The sequence below is a fragment of the Corvus kubaryi genome, unplaced genomic scaffold, assembly GCF_017639235.1.
Source record: "Corvus kubaryi isolate FWS band 111438036 unplaced genomic scaffold, C.kubaryi_AGA036_p1.0 137, whole genome shotgun sequence".
Classification (NCBI taxonomy): domain Eukaryota; kingdom Metazoa; phylum Chordata; class Aves; order Passeriformes; family Corvidae; genus Corvus; species Corvus kubaryi.
The window spans coordinates 23,535,117-23,557,186 of record NW_024580671.1 but is presented as its reverse complement, the minus strand read 5'-3'; positions in this window follow the sequence as shown (position 1 = coordinate 23,557,186).

The following is a 22,070-nucleotide window of genomic DNA, read 5'->3' as shown; positions in this document are numbered from 1 at the left end:
GGACAAATGGATGAACGCACTGGTGGCAGCACCAGAGGAACCCCACAGCTGGTACTGCTGGGGTCCTCCCAGGCTACCCACTGCCTCAGGTTTTTCTTCAGCCTGAATGGAGTGGCATTATCCGGGTCAAAACACCAAAAATTGAGTTATAATAGAGATGTGACACCTCGTGAAAAAGTAGATTCCGTGAACAATTGGTGCTGAGACGAGCACCTCATCCCAGCTAAGTCACCCATGTATCCCAAAGCACTTCCTACGGGTAGGTTCCTAATCTGCAGGAATTGGGCGTGGTCCGGAATCCCATCCTGGTTTCAGGGGGGAATGTGCACTCTTGGCAGGCTTTCTGTACTAGCACTCAACAAAACCCAAATTTTGTATTGGAGAAACCATACTCAATTGGCCCGCCAAAAGAGAGGAATACAGCGTTGTTCGGTCTCTTTTTGTCTCTGGTCTCCCTTCGTGACAGGATGAAATAAAACTGGTCCGTGGAAACGCCATGCGAGAGAGCCCTTCAGACTCTGTGCCTCTGGAAATGCTGAGCTATCTGGCTTGAGTGTGTGTGTGAGATCCGCGCATAAACAGCCACACGGGTGGAAGGAGGAAGCTTGCTGGAGTGCTATAATGCACGACCTGAGCGATCTCTTGCCAGGGACGCTTCAGGGAAAATGCAGTGGACTCCCCACAGAACCCACGCATTGCGTTAGCGGAGGTGCTTTCAATGATCAAAGAAAGGACAGATGTTTCTCAGACAACACTTAGGCAGCAGTGAGCCTGTCACCTTAGAACTTCATTTTTAAAACTAAAGATGCAATTTCTTCTGGGTGTGGAGTCCAGAGCTTCTGGTCCAAGCAATGCACAGCTTCTGTGATATATCTGGCCTCAGCATGAAGCCCTATCCATCCTTCTCCCTGATCTCTTTGATCTTCTAGGCTTTTGGAAACAGCGCCAGAGGTCCCTTCTTGCAGCAAAGAAGAATAAACAAAGAATAAACACTTTTTAACCTATTGGTAAGACAAAAGAAAAAAAAACCAAACATGTGGCCTATTTTGACTGTGCAAGCCTTTCAGGTAGGTGTAATTAGAGATAGCATTGTTGGCTTTCATTAGCCTTTATTAGATGTGCATTGGTAGGCAGCTCTCACTCTGATCAGTACCTCTTCCCCGTGGCTCTTCCTGCCCTGGAAGTATTCAGTAGCAACACTCAGTTCTGCTTTCTGGCCTCTTTTAGGCCTGGAGGTTTTCACAAAATGAATGTGTTTGATTGCAGTTCACCTCATTAACAAGGAGCTATTTCTGTATTGGCTTGCCTGGATGATCTCTGGTCACTCTGGCCAGCATTGGAAGTATTGGATCTTCCAGTTCCAGTTTTATGTGTCGTCACAGCAGTCTTTACTAGCAACAAACACAAATCAGTGTTTGCAGCATGAAAAATGGGAGAAATAAAATCACTTTTTTGCAGTTTTCTTTCTGCTTCAGGAAAAGGTTTTTGTTTGCATCTAAAAAGACAACCTTGTCTGCAAGCCCAACCACCAACACAGTGTCACGGGTTGTCTGGGGACACAGCACTTGCTCTATGCATGACTCAGGGTTCATCTGCAATGCAAGAGGATCTAGCTGAGGTTTGCACATCACCCTGACACATACCCTCTGGACATAGTGATTCATGTCTCTGCATCTGCTCTATCATCCCTAACTTGGGAGATGAATGCATGCATGCTGCTCCTTTCCTCTCCTAAGAAAATCCTTGGTAAGACAGAAGGTTCTAGATTGTGTGTAGGTCAGCAGTGTGAGCTGGTCTGACATCAGTGCTTGGTAGAGACACCTGAAAGCCAGGGGCTGAACTTATGACAGTTGTTTCTTATATCCTCTTCCATTATTAGTAAAGGGCCCAGGCTCTGCTGATCTGGACATTTAAAATGTATTTCTTCCCACCCAGTCTGTTTCAAAAAGTTGTTGAGAAACTGAAACGAGCACTTCAGGTATCAGGTTGATAGCCCAGGCATAGTGGTGGCAAAATCAGTTTGCCAGTTACTGTGTGCTGGTTTTCAGCCTCCAAAAGTGTTGTACCTCTTATTGCAGGTACGTAAGATTGGTCCTGGTGAACTTTGGAGCTTGATGTAAATGTCTCATAGGAGTAGAGACTGGTGCAGGTTCCTACTGTGACAAAAGAGGAAGGATTTGCAGGACAGGTCAGATAGTTGAATCTCTCTTCAAATATGCCTGGTTTTCTCCCTGTTGTTTGTATTTTTAGCAAAGGAAGCCATGTTCCTGATTTAGTTGCCCTAGTGAAGTTATCATGGTCCTGCTGTCGCAGTGAGCCCTGTGCTGAAGCAAGAGCTGAAGTATGCACTGAAAGCACTCAGACCAATGTGGCATTTAAGCAGAAAGAAAAGGAAATAAAGCAGTAACCATTCCAAGATGACAGACTGATTTGCCTACCTAACAAGCCATTGAGTGCTTTGTAACTGATAAAGTAAGCAATGCAGTATTGCCCAATGTGAAATAAAATTATTCTCTTGATATATAATAACTTATCTTACAGTTGATACAGTGACATGAAAACAGGCCATGAAAACCTGACACTCAGATGAACCCCAGAGCGGGAGCAAGGGGAAGGAGGGAGGTTGAGAAGAGGGGGAAGGAGCAAAACAGAAAGGAAATAATGTGGCAAGTGGAGAGAAAAAAAGCTTTTCACCTTTCAACAGTGTTGAGACTTTGATTCAGGTTGTTCATATGATGAAACCATCCCCACAAGGATTGTGACTGAGATGTCTTTACTTTCTGTCTGAGCTCATGATAAACATTTACATGAGATTTCCCCCCCATAGAACAGAGAACAGAATGGTTTTTACTGATCCAGAAAGTCAAACTACAGACAGCATTAAAAAACTTTGTAGAAGAAGTTTAAAATCTGCACTGAGGGTAACTTATTCTGTATTTTTTTTTCTGGCCAGACATAGTAGCTCTTTTCCAGTATTTTGTTGTGATTTTTGTCATTCTGAAAATAAAATACAGCCATTTGGAGAAAATCAGGATATTGCAATGCTTTCCAGATGGAGAAGAAGTCGTATCCAGCTTTCCAGATGGAGAAAAAGTTGTATCCTAACCCTTTTTGTCCCCAGTATTTCTTGGTCTAAGTTATTTTGTGTTACCAAGGGTCTTTTTCCATAGCTGTAATTCATATATCTACATATCTACATATCTATATATCTATATATGTATCTATATCTATCTATATGTATGTTAAGTAGTAGAAGAAAGAATTACAAGCTTCTGTGAACACCTTACAGAAGAAAGCAGATGGTAGTTGTTTACTTGACAGAAGTGCATCCAAGACTGGAAATGCCACACCAGAGACATGGCAGGAACATTGTTACTGTGAAACTTTCAGTTTGTGCACTGGGAGCAAATGATACTTAAGGTTGGGAAAGACCTCACAGTATAGCTGCCGGTTTTAAATAAAATTTAGCTGTGGGGAAGGAAAGTGTTCTTGATCACAAGATCAGGGGCCTGTTCTCTAGAAAGTCTCTTTCTCCATCCTCTCACTCTGGGACTTGTATGAAGACTTACAGGTGATTAATTTCTGAAGTGACTGAAAATCTTGATGTAAACAAGTCAGTAAAAATGGGAATACAAGAAGACTATTTATATGAAAGGAGAATGCAGTAAGCCTGGGAAGCAATAGCATTTGTATCACATATAGCCTGATAATAACACTACCTTTGGGATAGTTACATGTATGAGTATTCCTTGACACCAGTAATTCAAATAGTGCCTTGTAGCAATGTAATTATCCTGCTTTCTCTTTGAAGGCTGACTGTGGTTTCAATTCATTTACATTCTAAAGAAATCTAATTTTTTTTAATAATGAAAAAAAGCCTTCTCCAGGTCTTAACAGGTCATTTTAGCAGATCTCTGCTAGGCCAGTACTCACCTGGGAATTGTGGACAAATGTGATTCTCCTAAGAAGAGCCAAACAGGTAATTTAAGTCCCTTGTCTGATCCACAGAAGCAGAGCAACTTTCTACAAGCAGCTATGCAGGTACTCACACAGTCGGATATAGTTTTTTGGGAGGACAAAACATTCCAAACTGCCTGTATTCAGCTTTCTTTCAGGTGTTTGTTGTAGTTCTCTGTTTGACTGGACACTTAGAAAATGGTGGTGGGGAACAGCATCCTGCCATCAGCTGGTAACAAACTGTAATAGCTGTTTAGGTTGGAGACATGAGCTCTGCCTTCCGTTAGCAGGTTGCCGAACACCTAAACATCACTTATTGGCTTCTCCTCTCAAAAATGCCTACAGCTCCAGTAATGAGGATGTGAACAATCCAACTCTGCTGGTGTGGTTTTGGATGGTGTGCAGACAAGAAGACCTGGGCAAGAAATGTGCTTTCTGAACTGATCGGGAAAATATGTTGACTACCTGGGTGCCTGTTCAGAGAAGACTGCATTCTGGAAACAGAAGGGTCTATGCAAAAAATGCAAATGTAAGATATGTGGAATGTGAATGTCCAGAGTGCAAAACGACTATATGCAAACGCTGCAAATCTTTTTACCTAACTTGAGCCATGCAGAAACTGATGTCCAGTCTAACCTAATACTTTATCATACCACTATGAACCTCTGTGGAAACTCATCTGGACATGCCCTGTCCTCCCTCCCAGTTGTAGAGGGACCATAGGAAAGTAAAGGCTGAAGAGAAACTTTTAGATAGCTGAAGTTAGGTGATATGAATTAGGACTACTTCCCAGGAGTCAAATTACTGCTGTTATGAATAGCTTGGATTTGGATATTTCCCACAAATGCTGTAGCTCTTTTACAAAATTTCTTGGATGCATACAGAAAGGGTCCTTAGATTCCCAGGTTGCATCAAAATAATTTACATACTGGCTGCACAGGATGCTGAACTCTCTAGAAATCAGAGAAGAGCTAAAAAGCTCCGTTTCTTCTAAAGTAACATTTCCAGGTGTAAAAGTAAGGAATGTCCACTGAGACTTGATAACCTTAATTACCCAACAGTCTGAGCTCTTCTTTCTGCAACCTCTCTGTTCCATTAACAAAGATTTTTCACGTTTGTGAAGGTGTCACGAGCAAGATGTGGAATGAACTGTAATATATGATTTTGAATGGAGTCTTTCATTGCCTAGGAACCTTTTAAATAGGCCCTCTGTGTCTACTTATGGCAATTGTAATGAAGCAGACACAATTTTACCCAAGTAAAATAAGAAAGTAAAATCTAGGCAAGAATTCTGTTCCTGAGTCTGAATTACATTTAGTGCTAACTCCCTGCAGACTCTATTTCCACCCTGTCAATAACAAATGTGCTGTTTGCAGTATATGGCTGAACAAATATATTTTCAAATGTCTCCTTGACTCCTTCACAATCTGTTGCATTCCATTGGTAGTACAGAAAGCTGCTCAGCTGGGAGAAGTATGGAAGATGGGAACAAACTTGACTTTATTCAACTGGAGGGGAAAAAAAAGGGAAAAAAAAAGAGGCTTGGGTTCTTTTTATTTATACATGAATAAGTCAGATTAGGAAATCTAGTTTTGTAACTTTTGGCTCCAGGAATGGTGATAGCAACAGTAATAAATATTAGCTTTTATGAGTTGAGAACTCTCTTTTGATTACTTACAACTACTTATTTGCATACACTGTTTGTTTGAATTCTACCCATGCCCGAAGTGCCTTTTAAAGCAAGCATATATGGTCTTTTTCAAGGTCTCAAGGCATTGCAACATTTAAAATTATATACCACAAATACATGCATTAAGTTTTACTTGGCATAATTGTAATAAGTCAAATGTTTACTCTGAAAATAGAAAGATTGTAAGTTGATAATAAGTAACTCATTGAAATTGACAAGAACAATATGCAGTGCTTAGAAAAATGGAAAACACTTTTTGCTCAAGAACATTAAAATTTAAGAGACAGGGTCGTGTTGGTTAATGCCAGGTAAGGATGTGGCTAACTTTATTAACCCCATAAATGGAAAGACATGTTCACCTGGAATAAAAGCTGAGGACAGCGTGGGTGTGTCATTGATTGCAAAGTCAGTGTGTGTGCAGGCTTGGCCTCTGACACTGAGGTTAACTGGTATGGAGAAGGCTATGTCCATGCCATTAAACTCTCTCATCTGCCGAAATGGGGCAGCTCTTGGGAGTGGTGTGTGAATGCCTGAATTATGGCCTAGAATTATGTGGAGGAGTATTTCTTGGCCCTGGCCAGCAGTTTGGTTTGTGTCTTGACCTAGCCATGTCCTCTCATCTGAATGTTGCAAAACAGACTGTATGCTGCACGTTCTGCTGTGCCTCTCAGGAAAGAACAAGGAGGAAAAGGATCTGACTTGACCTTGCCCTGATACAGAGTTGCTCCTCAGGCTCCCTTCCAATGCTTGATACCGTAATGGTCAAAGCTCCCTACCAGTTGCTTGGCTCCCACCCTCAGCAAGACAGTCTTTGGGGAAAACAGGAATAACAGAGTGAGTAAACTCCTGGGTCATGATAAAGACATTTGTTATCACCTCAGATATTTCTCACACTTCTTGTTCCCTAATCGTCCTTTGTCTGTTTGGCATTTCCTCCCCTTTCTTAAATTAGTTATTGCAGATAAGATAGAACATAAATGTTTTGTGGCCAGCAGAGGACAGTTTTCCTGCGCCATATTTTGAACTTCTGCCCTAGACCACAAAGGCAACAGGTTTCCTCAGCATTTTGTCTCAAAGAAAACACCAGACAATTTTTGCTGTATATGAAGTGACTGTAAAAAAAGGAACCGTGAAGCATGTACTCAGTTCATACGGGATTTTTTTTTTGTACAGCTTATGTATAACAAAATTTTAACTAGGAGAAAATAGTGCCTGATACAAGGTTTTGAGCAAATTTTGCTTATCCGTTGATCTCAATACTACCAGCAACGGTTTACAAATAGCTTACAGGACAGGAGAGGTCCTGAGACCATTTGAGGTAGCTTCCGATATGTCACAGGTGGTTAAGGATACTGTATATTGAAATGATAATTGTTTCTTTATGAACATATGTTTTGTTTTCCACTGAAAGCCATGTTTGAGAAAGCATGTAGACTTAATCTGGAAACCCAAATGATGAAGAGTAAACCTTTTCATTTGGTAATTTGTTCCAATGTTTAACGACCTGCTTTTTAAAACATGGTTCTATGGTCTGCCTACCTTACTGCCTCCCTTCCCTTGTTCCTCCCTTCATCCATCCTGTTTTTCCTTCTCTTCCCCCTTCTGTTTCCCTTCCTTCCTTTTCTATCTTTCACCACTGATTCTTGATAGGGTTCTCACTGCTGGAATTAAAAACTCTATAGTTTCTTCCTTTAAAATGCTTACCCAGCCACTCTTTGATTATCATTTAGGTCAGCTAAAAGTGACCAGGCTTCTTATCTTTTCCACTCCAGCTCTGAAATAATTTAGTTGCTTTATTTTTTTCAGTTTGTCAACATTCTTTTTAAAAATAGGCTCCAAACCCCACAGAGTATTTCAGTCTTTACTCAGCAGTACCTATACCACTTAATCAGTATATTAATCCTGTTCAACCTTCCCTTAGCTGGGTTTTGTTGTTACAGTTTTGGTCTATTGTACCATCAGTCTTTTTTTTGTATCCTTTCCCTTATTCAGTAAGTCTAGCCTTCCCTTGATCTTTCTAAAAAGGAAGAATATCCTTTGGCTATACCAATTTTTTGAATGGGTTACTCAGGTTAGCAGGCAGTCGGAGGGTTTTGTCTCCTCTGTCTTTTATTACAGTTTGCTGCTTTTGCAATTTCCTCCTTCATCACTTTTGAAAACAAAATCTGAGTAGTGAAAATTTTTTACTGATGCTCCTCTATTGGAAATGATGTTTCCCAGAATTTGCTTTCTAAGTTATTGCGTTCATGTTATATAGCACCAATTTTTAGATCAGTGTAATGTTATATTAATTTAACAGATCTGTAGAAGTCAAAGGTAATTGTGGAGCTACAACACACTTAATCAAAGTTGTAACATAATTTTAGAAGTAATTCAAGTATTTGCCAAGAGCTATTTCCCTAAAACCGTGTTGACAAGAGTTTCCTCCATTCCTGTCCTTTAAATCTTTTTAAAGTTGAACTGATGAAAAATGATATTTACTGATTTCAGAAGGAAGGTAAGAGAGAGAAGTTCACAGAAGGAGGTAAGTGGATGCTCTTGGTATAGGAATGAGTACAAATGGCACTGATGGTTTAGAACAGAGAAATATAGCAATACTTTTTTAACAAACTGTATTCTGGTTCTTTTTGCTAATTGCAAGAAATATTTATAGAAGATGAAGGCACAGTGATGAGAGTTTTTTATTTCAATCTCCAAAATAGAACAAAAGAAAGCAGAGTCAAGCCATTATCCAAAATTGTTCATACAAGCAGAGAAAGGGTTAAAGAAAAAAAGATGAGATTAGCAAACCCCAACATTCTCATTACTATCCCCCAAAGGCTGTGTTTGATAAATTATACAAATGTGCAATTGGGAATTAATGAACAAAATTTTATGTGCTGCATGCTGGGTCTAATAATGAAAGCATGGGTGGCTGGGCCTATCTGCATTTGTGGGGCTGTAAATATCAATGATGGGAAAGCAGATGGACTGAAAGGAGCAAGCTTTACGGTGCTGCCACATTCCCACCTTAAGGGTTGTGGAATCCACAGTGACAACCCTGTGCCCTCAGAAGCCCAGAGGTGTCACCTGCTCAGGCAGCCAGAATCTGGCTAGATCACATCCACCGTGTCATTCCTGAATATCCCTTTTTTCAACTTCCTTGTCTTCTTTTTTCTCTTTTCTTATCTGGTTGTTTATGTCTGTAATGGAAGTCTGGTTCAGCTGACTAAGCTTGAATCCTTTCCAATGTTATTTTAACTCTTTGGCCAAAAAGGCAAGTAAAAGAAGAACTTTAAACAGCCAAACAAAATGCTTGTATGCATCTCTGTCTGATAAGGCTATGCATGCATCTGTCATTCTTCAGCAGAGAGTTGCACCAGAAACAGGCAGCATTTGTTGTCTCTTGCTTTTATGTGACTCTGTCTAGCTTGTGTTCAGGAAAGCCAGATTGGACTCCCAACAGGAAAAAAAAGCAAGATGCCTCCCAGATCATCTCTAAGTTTTTCTCCCCTTTCCACTTCCCCTTTCCTCCGTACACAGACAGGTACCTTCAGTACCTTTATACTCTGGACCAGTTAATACTCAGGAAAAGAACATCGCTTACTTTTATTGAGCTCTCTGGCATGTTACCTGGGAGGTTGAAATACTTTTTCATAGATCAGACTCATGGAATGGTTTGGGTTGCAAGGGACCTTTGAAGATTGTTCAGTCCAGCCTCCCCTGCCATGGGCAGTGACATTTTTTCCTAGATCAGGTTGCTTAGGGCTCAGTCCAGCCTGGCCTTGAACACTTGTGATGGGGCATCCACAGCCTCTGTACGTAGCCTTTTCCAGTGTACACACTGGTCCACTTACTGTAAAAAATCAGTTTCACTTAGAAGTCTATCAAGTTCTGTTTTCCTTCACAACAGACCTGTGTCATGTAGGACTTTTTGGCCTCTAAAATGCTCCAGTTACCCCTTCAGCTAAGTACTATAGCATGCATCTCTCTCAGATCCAGATAATATTTTTTGTCTCATGTGCACTAAGCTGGAGAATTTTGCAGGAGAAGTAGACATCTGCACAAAACAAATTGAAAAACCATGGAAATGTGAGGAAGTTCCTTTCTGAGTGGGATTTTTCTGATGGGCCTCTGGTTCTGTGACATCACAGTCAAGGAAAAAGTGCAGCAAGGCTTAAAATGATCTGCTAGGAAGTAATGCCATGATGATTTTTTGCCTTTTCTTTCATACCCCTTTTATACCTTTCTACAACTTCTGTATTCCCAGTGCTTTTTGCCTACATTCTTGGACTTGTCTGTCAAGCTAAGAGACTAAACATTTTAGAGGCTTCATAGTTAGGGATCAGTGTGCCCCAGACCCCAAGGTCCTCTCCAGAACACATTCTGTAAACTAAGATAGAACCATCCAGGGGAAGGCTCCTTGGGGAGAGGGGCTCACTCGAGCCTCTCACTGGGGAATCTTTGATAGATATGCTAATCAGTAAGACCTATAATGTAATTCCAGGTCTATTGTGTGTGTGCATTGCGGTGTGCATTGGGGTGCATTCGACCTAGACGTAGTGCACCTAAGGATCCTTAAAATAAATTCAAATGTAAAATCCATTTTTCCCTTCTAACCGTGTTTGACTCTTGATTTTAAGACCAGGAAAAGGCATCAGAAGGGCTTTCCTTCTCCACTCCGGTCTGGTCACATCCTTCTCTAAAAAAGAGCAGCAGACACCACCACTGTAAGAACCACCTATTGGAATCAATAAGGATCGTTACACAGCTCCCTCATGGGTATCATTATGGTTCACTGCTGTCATTACATGGAAATGCACCAGAAAACTCGTTCTCAATCCTCTTGTACTGCCAGGCAATTTTCTTTCTCTTTGACTGTTCTCTAATGCAAAGCATTCAAACCACAGTTGACTGCGAACCTTGACGGTACCTGAGTCTGGAGGCAAACGATGAAAGTGCTTCTGGGCATATCCACCTTGTACAGTAGCACATGTATGTTAGGCTACACTTTATTTCACAGTCTATTGCCACAGCAAGCCCAGAACTGAAAGTGGCATAACTAGCTCAGAGAGAGTGAGTAGTGCCAAGAAGTAGGACAGGGTGGCTTGGGCATGGTGCACGTTCAAACTAATGTCCCCTAATAATTCCCCTCTGTAGAGACATCTGGTTGTACTCAAATGAGTAACCTGCCTTTCAGATCCTAGATGACACAGGTGCTCATCCTAGGGGAGTCCTTTGTAACTATTCAGAGTAATAGATGACTGAAGAACTATTTTACCAGACCTCAGAGAAAGATGTCGAAAAGAGTTGCAGTATAACTTAAAACAATATCAGTTTGTTAAAGAAGACCCAGCATATATATTACCTGTCTTCAAATTTCTGCTAGAGAGATTTAGAAGCTCTTTGAAGGACATCAGAAATCACTAGGGCCAAATAATCTTGCATCTGCTCTGTGCAGGGCATGAAAATAGGCAATGTATGGAAGCTAACTCCCAAGTTCAGGTTCTTGGTAAAGCTCATCCTTTAAATTTAATTGGTGCCCTAGGGGAACATGAAGGCCAGAGTCAACTCTGAGGACTGAAGTAACCAGCTTTTGGAGTTGACCTCCCTAACAATGTGTGAAACCACTACTGTGATTTCAAAGTCTCATTAAGTATTAAATATAGGGCAAGCCAGAAGTGGTTTTGCAGTAAATAAAAATGTTCATCCATTTAAATAATCAGACTGTAGTCTCATTACAGCTGTATTGCATGAAGCATTATTTGTAGAGAAGACTTCTTAATCATCCACTTCAGTCAAATTTATAGGGAATCCAGCTTTAGTAAGTGAGTTAATTTCAAAGAATAACATGTTTGGTTTTGGATTATTCTTTCACAGCTGAAAAGAAAATCAAAGTGTTTTGAAAATTACTCTGAAAGAACAGAAAATTATAAACAACATAGAGTGAATGACTAGTAACTGCCCATTTGCAAAACAGAGGAAAACAAAATTTGCAAAACATAGCCTGCCTCCAAATAAGAGAAACTGATGTAGGTATACAGCCCTCTGCCCCTCCCATCTCATAGGAATCAGACACCAAAAACTTTAGGGAACAAAACCTCAGACTTTCAGACCTTCCAGATGGAGCATTTTAGCCAAAAAATCCTTTTACCCAAGAGACAGTGCTGACATTGCTAATGAGAGATGGCAAATATCCTTTTAACTCTCTCTCTGTGATCTTCTGTGTTGCTGTAAACATTATCGTTAATAATAGAGAAAATTAGGCCTTTGAAGCTGTTACTGACTGGGGGGAGGGGTTTGGGTGAATGATGTAGCATGTTAGTAACAGATATTTTTGCTGTAATATGTAAAGATCTGCAGACTTAAAAAGAGACCTTTTTATTTTCTAAACAGTGCAGGCCAGGGAGTGCCATCCAGACAAAATGGCGTTTTTCTTCCGGCCACAGGCTCATCTGGGAGTTCATGAAATGGGTGTTGGCATATGCCTAATGCCTGTTGCCTTTCTCTCATGCCACACCATGAAGAGCCTGGCTCTGTGCTTCTGATGACTTCTTGTTAGGTGCTGGGGACTGTCTGAAGGCTGAGCAAGCCCATGTCCCTCAGACTCCCCTCTCAGTGCTCCAGCGCGCAGCTGGCACCATGGCCCTACACTGAATGTGTTCCAGTTGATAGGTATCTTCCTTGTACTGATTGGGACAAACAGACCAGGCACAGTACTTGAGGTGAGGTCCAACAGCTTCTGAGCAGAGAGAGGTAATGTCGTTCTGAAGTCCTTTCCAATATGAATTTTTACACAATCCAATGAAATGATTGGCTAGTAGGTCCTAAAGATATAAGGTAATAAGGCTGCAGGAGGTAAATAAACTTTATGAGAGTGTAGGTGGGCTGTGTAGGGTGATTGGGTGGGTGAAGATGAAAAGATGAAGGGTGTCAAAGGAGAGAAGCTGTTGTTGAGGCAACAAGGGAGAAGTCAAAATAAATAATGGTAGAACAACTCACCTCCAGAAGTTCAGTTAAAGGGTCCAAGGTTTTACTAGAAATCATGGAAATCTACAAATGGAGCTGATGAAGTGATTAACCTTGGAAGAAAATTCCTGAAACAGAGCCTGGTGGTTTTGGGGGATAAGATAGCGTAAGAACTTGCGATCTCTTTTCTATCATTATTGCTAAATTGCTCATTAAAACATTGACAAGAAGAAATGGATGCAAGAATGCCTGTAGGCGTCTTTGCTTTTGGGCATTCTATACTGTGGCAGTACATGGCAAAAGCTTTTCTTCTCTTGGGTGAGAAGGGAACATGAGATTGAAAAGGGGAGAGCAACAAGTGAAACCATTCTGCTCCTCTGAGCTGGAGATCAAGCTTGTCACATCAGACTGCATCCTAAGACTCAGGATATTTTGTGTTTTCCTAAAGCTCCAGTTTCTAGAACTGAGAAGTGAGCCCTTAAGATTTAAATGAACACCTAGAAAAAATAGAGGACATTTCAAGGTTTAGGGCCTAGAGAGCAAATACTACCAAACCCTTTGTTTTATAGTTTTCTCTTTTTTATTCCTTGCTCCTGGAGTATTTGGTCAAACTGGCCACCATAACTGCATCTCTACCTCCTGGGACACTAATGATGGAATACACGGTTGGGACAAACATGTGGTCATCATGGGTCCTGTTGTTTCCTGGTTTTAAACTCTCTTTTTACCTGGTGACAGTGAGGAGCTGTGGACACACATTTTTCTCTTCTAGGAGTTTATCCTTGAGGAGAGAAGATGAGAAATGTGACATGCCCCAGCTCTGAAGGGTTGTTAGCGCAGAAACCTCCATGTACTGATTTCAATGACGAATGTGTTCAACTTGAGTCATACAAAATCTGCTTTAAAAATTCATATTTCCTTTCTCCTCCTGCTCATGGTGGCTCAGTGTGCTCTTTGAAAAATGACTCACTTCTCTCCAAGACCACTTGATATTCAAACAGCTAAACTACTGCTTTTAACCAGTGGTTTATTGTAAGATTTGCCCTGGCCTTGCCAGCTCTTTTGGACAAACACATTTTCTGCCTTGCCTTGCAGATGCATTTATGTGTCCCATCAAAGAGCCCAAGCAAAAGGTTTTGAGATAATTCCTGTCAAGCAGCAGAGTTAAACTTTAGGTTGACATCAAAGTCAGGCCAGGAAGTGAAAGCCCTGGTGTGCAGAGGATGACATGTCCTGGGCCAGCCCAGGCATGGTGCAGCTGTCTCTTCACGCCCTGTGTGCAGCAAAACCACCCAGCTGAAGAAAAATCATGCTGATACAGTACAGCTGATGGCACTGGAGGGGCTGGGTATTTTGGCTCCTTTGGGTTATATTGTTTTAAATAGATACTTAGACAAATTTTGTATTCTAAACAATGACAGCTGGAGACAAAAAGCTGTTGTATGTCTGAGAGCTAGTGTGAAAAAGCTGTGATCACACAAAGAAAATTTTATACCTTGTTACTCCCCAGAACAGTTAGGAGTGGACAAGGTTTATGTTGATCACAAATATTCATAGATTTTGCTGTCTTTCCTGCAATACCACTGTCTACATTTGCTTCTGGAAAATATTCTAGATGCGTGGCAGGGAGGTTAAATTTTAACTAGCTCTTTCTTTCATGATATAGCTGTTCTCTTTCTCATTTATGTCTTGAGTAAGTGTTGATAAATGTTCACATTTGCAGTAAAATTCAGAGGCAAAGACAGTTTCATCTTGGTTTTGCAGTGACCATATCTGAACAGAGGCTATTAATATTGATCATCACAATTCAAAGCAGAGAACAAAATGCAGGGATGTTAAAGCTGTGGGCAATTGTCATAATTTACTGTTATGGAGAAAACTTTATGGTTAGCTGCCTGGATTAAAAATCCCTAAGAGTTTTCCACAGGAAAGTTTTATTAAAGGCATGTGGTGTAGTTAAATGTAGTTATACAACACTCCCTCCTCACATATATAGTTACATGTATATTTATGTATCGGTAAAAAGAAATTTCTTTGCTCCTGTTAAATGACATTTTAGATAATTTGAAAAAGGAAAAATTTTTAAATACCATATAATTCTTTGTATCACTTACGTTGCTTTTTTATAATATCTTCTGTTTCCTTCAGCTCAACCAAATGCTTTCTCCTCCAAAAAATCCCCCAAACCAAATCCAGACGGACCAGTCTGCTTCATTCATTCATTCCTGTCATCATGTCTGCACAGAAATATTTATCCAATCATAATCAGTTTTGCACCACGGCAATATTTAACTCAACTTGAGAAAACCACTTTAATGCTCTCAAACACCAGTTTGCTGCTGTGAGCTGGGGTGAGGCTGCCCTTGCTGCCTGTGTATCTCTATTTGGTGCTCTCAGCTGGTCTGTGAGGCATGCACTGTCCCGGGAGAGGGAGCACATGTTTCCCTGCTATCAGTCCTGGAGTGTGGCAGTTCTCAGTCTGAACTGTGGTGTGCGGTGATGAGTTTTGTCAGGGCAATGCAAGCTGGAGGTGACACCAGCCCAGTGAGCCTGAACCCTGTAATTGGTCTGGGAGAGGGGGACAGTGCAGTTCTTTGCTCTCTTCCTGAGGTGGTACTGTGTGTCCTGCAGGGCTTTGGTCATAGCTGGGGCATGCACAGGACCCCTGTTTGTGAGGATCCAGGATCTGTTTATGCATCACTCTGTGCTTGGTGAGGTAGAATGCACCCTATTGCAAGAATGAGAGGTGTGACTTCTGCAGTTCAGGTAGGGGTGCCCAGGTTAAACATCAGCTTAGTGAGGAGCACAGCCAGAGCCCTGGGGGCTGCAGTGGGGCTGTGGATGTGGCCATAGAAGAACTGCATTTGTCCCCAAGCTCTGCGTGACGGGTGGTCAGGTCCAGCTGCCTGTCCTCTGGGAATACACACTTCACCTACAGGTGAGTGTATCCACATCTATGACAACATTTTAGGCAAGTGTAGATGGTGGCAAAGTTACGCTCTTGTTACAGGCTGGCAGAGTTATATTGTGCCTGCATTTACAGAATGGGTCAGACTACATGCTGAGAAACACTAAAACCCAGGCCTCACATACCCTTTTTTTAGATGCTGAATCTCCGTGGTTTGCAGGCTGCAACTTGGGCAAACTTCTTTTCAACAAATAGCTGTATATATTTAAGCAGAGACAGGAGCTTTTCTTTGAATGATAGATTTTGAACACATATTACCCTTGCCAGGCAGGTTTTCCCTATCTCAACCTCATGTCTGAATTTTTTTTCTCTACAAAGCCATGGAAAATTGTACCATGGAGATAGCAATTTAGCTGAATAAATTTTAATTTTTCTGTACTTAGCACCACCAGCGGGTTAGATTTAGGATCCAAGGATCCGGAATCTCAAGTTTTATTCCCAGCCATGCAATTGACTTGTGCTCTAACTTAAGGTAAGTTGGTTGTGCCTTAATTTTTTATTTTTTCATTTTTTTGTTGCATCAACAGGAACAGGATGTGACACCACAGAGCTTAATTAACATTTGTAAAACATTTCAAGGCTTTTGGATGAAGACAGTAGTCATTCCATATGATAACCATGATGTCTAATGGCCAGGCTCAGGGATTGCCAACCTTCTGTGTGCAGAGCAGGCACTTGGACAATGGTACCAACCTGATAAATGGTCTGCTTGGTTCCCTTCTCTCCCTACCTCAGCCACCTGTATCAACCTCCAGTTTCCTCTCTTGTGCTGATCATGTTAAAGCACTAGCTGTATTGATTTTAGAGCAAATATAATTGATTTTAGAGTAAATCTCCTAGAGATTGCAGGAGAGATTCAGAGTCCATTTAAATCACTAGCGACTCCTGGTATGCTTCATTAGATCCAGGGTGAGCAGGGGCAACATCTGCAGCATAGTAATAACCAGATCAAAGCTCCAGCTATGTTAATACGTAAGACCATGTTGAAAGGGAATGCAGCAGCCAGTGTTCAGAGCAGCTCCTGGTCTTGAGGGCTACATGCCTGTCAAGGCAAATCAAAGCTTGGCAAGGCTCAGAGATCTGATCCACTCCTGGCCTTTTGGCTCAGGCTTCACAGTGAACTTACTTGTCTTTGGGTTTGCCACTTGCTGGCAAGAGGCTAAATTTAGCATCCTTTTGCAGTGGATAGTTAACAGAAAATTTTTGGTTGCAGACATGCCAGTTAGTATATCAGTAGTGGAGCAAATCTTCTGATGAGACTCTTAAATCACCTTTCAGAGAGCAGTTTGACTTAAACAGGAGCTAACCAAAGCCCAGCCTGGAATTCATTCCTAGAAATCCACGGGAGCCATTAGCACAAACAGCTCCCAGCCCTTAGCTGGCCCAGCAGGTGGGGAAATGGCCGGGGCTGGCAGACCAGAGCCAGGGCACTGTGTACAGGGCAGAGCCTCCAGCCCAGCTGGCAATTCCCAGCTTACCCCAAGCAGCACATGGATGCAGGCCCACAGAGAAATGGCTTTAAAGTTTAAAATGAATAATTCAGCACTCCTTTGATTTGTTTTAACTACTGTGGAATGTGTGTCCTGCCACATTACTTCAACCTTGGAATGAAGTACAAATAGATGTGATTCAGACTCTAAATATTTAAAGCCAGAATCTAATCTTAGATACATTGTGTATGCTGTCATCTCAAAAATCTGCTAAAGAGAGACAATGATGGACAGCACAGATTGAAATTAAATTCAATCTCTGTATTAAAAAACTTGCCCTGCTAATTCACATGAATGATTAACCACAAAGAAACTTATGTCTGTCAGTGACAGCAGTGCTGAAGTGTTCTTTGTCGTCACTGTCTTGGTTAACTTCAAAAAAGAATAGTCCAAAACCACTGCACAGGGAAAGGACGTCACCTCCCCTTTCTCCCTATTTTGTTAGAGAGATGCAGCTAAACTATTAACATTTTCCAGTTAAATGGCAAACAAAACATTTCTAATCTTCCTTTCACTGAAAAGAAAGATAAAATCACAACCGTAACTTAAATCAAAAGCTACAATAGTACTTGGGCAGTTACAGGCTCTTACTATAGATAGGCAGGTCAAAGCAATCAGCATATGAATCTTCACACACAGTGAGCAAAGCCATAACTTGACACAGCTCTCTATCGAATATTATTGTAAGAGGAGTAAGCACACCAGGGCATGACCCTATTAAATACCAAACCTGTAGCTGCAAAATAGCACAAAACCTAGATGGATGATCTCATCTCCAGCAGTAATGTGCCAGAATACAAATAGAGGATTGTCACTGCTTCAAGTGCACAAGGAAACAGAATAAGACCATGTTAATATAAAGGGTGGAATATACACTGGTAGCTGAGCAGAAGAGGAACCTGCTGCCACTGAAAGTGATGGCGGTCTTTCTGTTCCCTTTGCTGGACATTAAGGCCTCATTACGGGACTTCTGGATATCATAACTGTACAGCAGCCTCACAAGACAAACTTTAGCCCATTAAGAGAGCAATGAGGCTAAACACCCACACCAAACAAGTGAGCCGTATTTAGCCTTATCTAAAGGCTAAATGACGTTAATATCTATGTTACTTTCTAGTTTAGGGCTAGCATAGTGCAGCCACCAGTCCAGGGCAGAGTGCTGCAGACTTTAGGTGGAGTTCAAATCAACTAAGAAGGGCCATTCATACATCAGATGTGAATGTATGTACCTCAGATATGAATAGTAATGTATGTGTAGGGTGTTTATTAACAAAACAAATGTGTTTTACCATAGACAGATGGAAATGTTTTATGTTTCAATAAGGTTGTCTGCTCTAGCACAAAAAAATCCACTCCTATAATTTTCCCGTGAGCTGAGCCTGGGTGGTTCTGAGTGCCCACGGGGCACTTTGGGGATGAAAAGTGCATGATTAATCCAGGCAGGGATTGTTTCCTTCCTTGGGCTTTCAGAGGAATGTAGTGTAGTGCTTCAGAAAGTGCCACTGAAACACAAGGTTAAAACCCACGAAGAGGGATCACATGAAGGAAGATGAGGAAAGCAGCCAGACCCATGATAATAATATTCCAAATAACATCCTGGAGGCAGTTTTACAATTGTGAGCATTGCCATGGACCTAGATGTAGCTGCAGGAAACATGGATTTGGGTTTGTTTTAAATCCCATGGATTGGCATCCAGGCTCTGCAACTAACAAGTATGATCTCTTACTGAATAGGAGCATAGCCACAGGAGAGAAAAGATTAAGGGTATCAAAGGAATACATTTTTTCATTTCACTCCTTTCTTATTACAGTAGATTAAAAGAAAAAAGTGAGTTTTGTTCAACATTCAATTTTGAGGACAATTAAATAAGCCAAAAACATTGTTCAGAATTAGAGCACTGAATAAAGGATTTCAAAAACACAGTGTGGGGTTCATGGTGGGATTTTTATTTCCTTTTAAGATGAGCCATATACAGCTGTATGAGATCTATTGTCCTCTGTCCCACTGAAGAAATAGTTTCTTTCTGAAGCATCCAATCTGTTAAAACACATAGGTTCTTTAAAAGCTTAGAAAAAGAGGGAAAGCACTCACACTCCCTTCTGGTTCAAATGGCAATTATCTGAGAAGCAGCAAAGAAACAGGAATACATGGGTAAATGAAATAGTTTTTGATTGCCTGGCTATGAATGACAGTAGGATTTGTCCTCTTTGGTAATGGCAGCAGCAGCAAGTAAGACAGAAGTCAGCCCTGACTGTCTGGTACAACAGCAGTGATCTTTCACAGCATAGATGGTTATTACAAACCTGCACAGGGGAAACCACTTTCTCCTCTAGTGGATGGAGAAATGTTCCTTGATACTGAGGCAAAAGTGGACACCATTTCAAGGAAACAAAACCTTTGAAAACTTCCTTGTAACTGTGGATCTGGAAAGTCTCTTTTCCTTCTGTTCTTCAGGAACTGTCAAACTCCAAGAATTCCACCATCACTTTTAGGCTCCATCAGGACAAAGGCTAACAAAAGAGGGAGGCTAAAAGACCAACTCTAGTTTACAATTCCACCTTTCAAGCTCATCATTCATCAACTAAAGGAGGGTTTCTCAAAATAAAAAACCACAGACTAGGTATGTAGGGTCTGAGAAAAAAAAAATCACTGATCATTATAGCTTATATGCTGCTGTCACTCGTTCTCCAGGGAATCCTGTGCTCCAGGCAAATCTGGCAAAACAGAAAACTAAAGAGACGAGCTTCTGTGATGGAGAACCTGGAAAGCTTCAGGCACAGAGTTTGCCTGTATTGAGCTTGGAATGAGGGATGAAAGCAAGTCACAAGAGCAATGGTGCTTACATTTTCAGTGCATCAACTCTAGTGACTTGAAGTGCCAAATTTCAACTCCTCTGAGTGTAAAGCAGAATAACACAGGGCTCAAGTCAGTGGTTGGTAGAAAAATGGCAGGCAGACATCCTCCTTTAAATCTCTGAAGCTGACTGTCTCACTGTTCTGAAGGGGATCTCTAGACAGAGATAAAAAGGAAAAAAACCACAAACAACTTCCCCTGTAAGTTTTTTCTAAGAGAAGACAACAGACTTGAGAAAAGTCTTAAGCAATCTTTGCTCAAGATCAAATTCTTTAGAAAGGAACTCAGAGAACTGTTAACCACATGCTTAGGTGCAAATGGGAACCCTGACTAGAACCACTATCAGCATAAATAGAGGTGTTGCAACCCTAGGAAGTATGTAAAAGAGGGGTTTCCCTATCAGATTCAGAGGTTGGGGGTTTTTTAGGCCATGTAGGTACATATCATCAAGGGCATACTATACCTGAAAATGGTTGTGTTACTAATAAGGCTGGACAACCTGGAATGGTAAAGGACTGGCCACAAAATCTCATCAGTGCTGGTAAGTCCAGGACAGCTGAATTTCAAGCTTACAGGCATTTAAAGTTTTTATGCAGCTGGCTAAAAATCCTACCATGTTACTACAGTTTGTGAATTGTGAATTCCAGTTTGAATTTCTGAATTCCCTGTATGCTTTTGTTTATAGTGATGACTCAGTTTATTTTCAAAAGGTTACCAGGAAGGCCAACTTTAGTGAGTGCATGTAAATACAGCTCAGACTCAGCAGGCTGAGAAATGTGTCCAACACAGCAGGGTGCAGAAGGGGGAGGCTCAAGTAGACTGTAATGGAGTGATCAGAGAAGTCATCCTGAGGAGACATTATGAATGCCTCATGTATGTGAGCTAGCCAAGGTCCCCTCCACCCATAACCACTTTCTTATAAATCTACAGCATATAGAGAGCAGCAAAAAGGTCAAGTAAGGTTTCAGAGGTAAACCTGGCACTAAGGAATAGAGACTGAATTCCTGGCCAGAGACAAAAAAAACCCATTCCTGTTCAGTTGGATGAGTTATTACATATTAAACAAGCTGGTGCAGGGACCTTGTCCCATCATATGAGATCTCTACTGGCATGTTTGCTGGTGAGGAGGCAAGCAAACCCTTGAAGAGGCAGCTGTCAGCAATGGGATTCAGACATGCTGGTGGTGGTCAAATACCTGTACCAGCCTCCCACATTTAGATGTGGGAGATGTCCAAGCAAGGGAACTTTTCTCACAGCTGCTTCTATGCAGTAAAGTCACTTCTATTATGCAGAGAGAAGGCTCTTGTGCTTTAAGAAGTGCCCCTTAGAGGGGCTGCAGAAGGGATGAAAAGGAGGGAGACCCCCAGTGAGCTTTTTCCTTTTATCTTGTAGATGAACCAGATGGCAGGAGCAGCAGAAACCAAAGAAGGAGCATGAAGGTTTTAAGAATCAGATTGCTAAAACGTAATGAAAACTGAAGCCAAAAACTCGGCCTGGGCAAAACAGAGCACCAGAGTGGAAAAACAAGCACTGGAGTAGCTTAGCCAAAGGGGAAATAATAAAATAAATGAGCTCAGTTCTTCAATTCAAATTCCAACTCTGTGCTTTCAGGACAGGAGACTTGGAGAAACTGAAAAACTGGCATTAAGTCTCTTTGTAGCTGCAGCTGCTCACAGTTATCTGCCTCTGTGTTCCCTGGCAGGCAACACTGCAGCACCGATAGCCTGCAAATTTCCCAGGAAGTGAGAAAAGGGCACCAAGAATGACTAATGGATCCATCATGAACTTGCACATGCCAGCAGACACACATGCCACTTCCCTATAATAGGTAAGATCCAGCTGGAGCACCGCTGCATCCCAGAGTCACAGTCTACAGCTGCTCTGTGTCAAGTCACTGGTGATGGGGGACATATAATATTCCCTCTGAAAGCCCTACTTGCTCGAGCAGGGCTTTCTGGTCTCTCTGGAGAGATGCTGCTGAGCTTGTATTTTAATTGGCTTTCAGGTCCCAAGATAGATTAGGCAAGAAGACCTCACTCTGGTATGTTGCACTACATCCTTGCTTCTCCAGAGTACTGTCATTTTTCAGAGCAAATGCCAATAAAAAGGGCATGATGTCAGGCATTCCATCTGCAGGATGTGCTGCGCTCCTCCGTTCCCAAC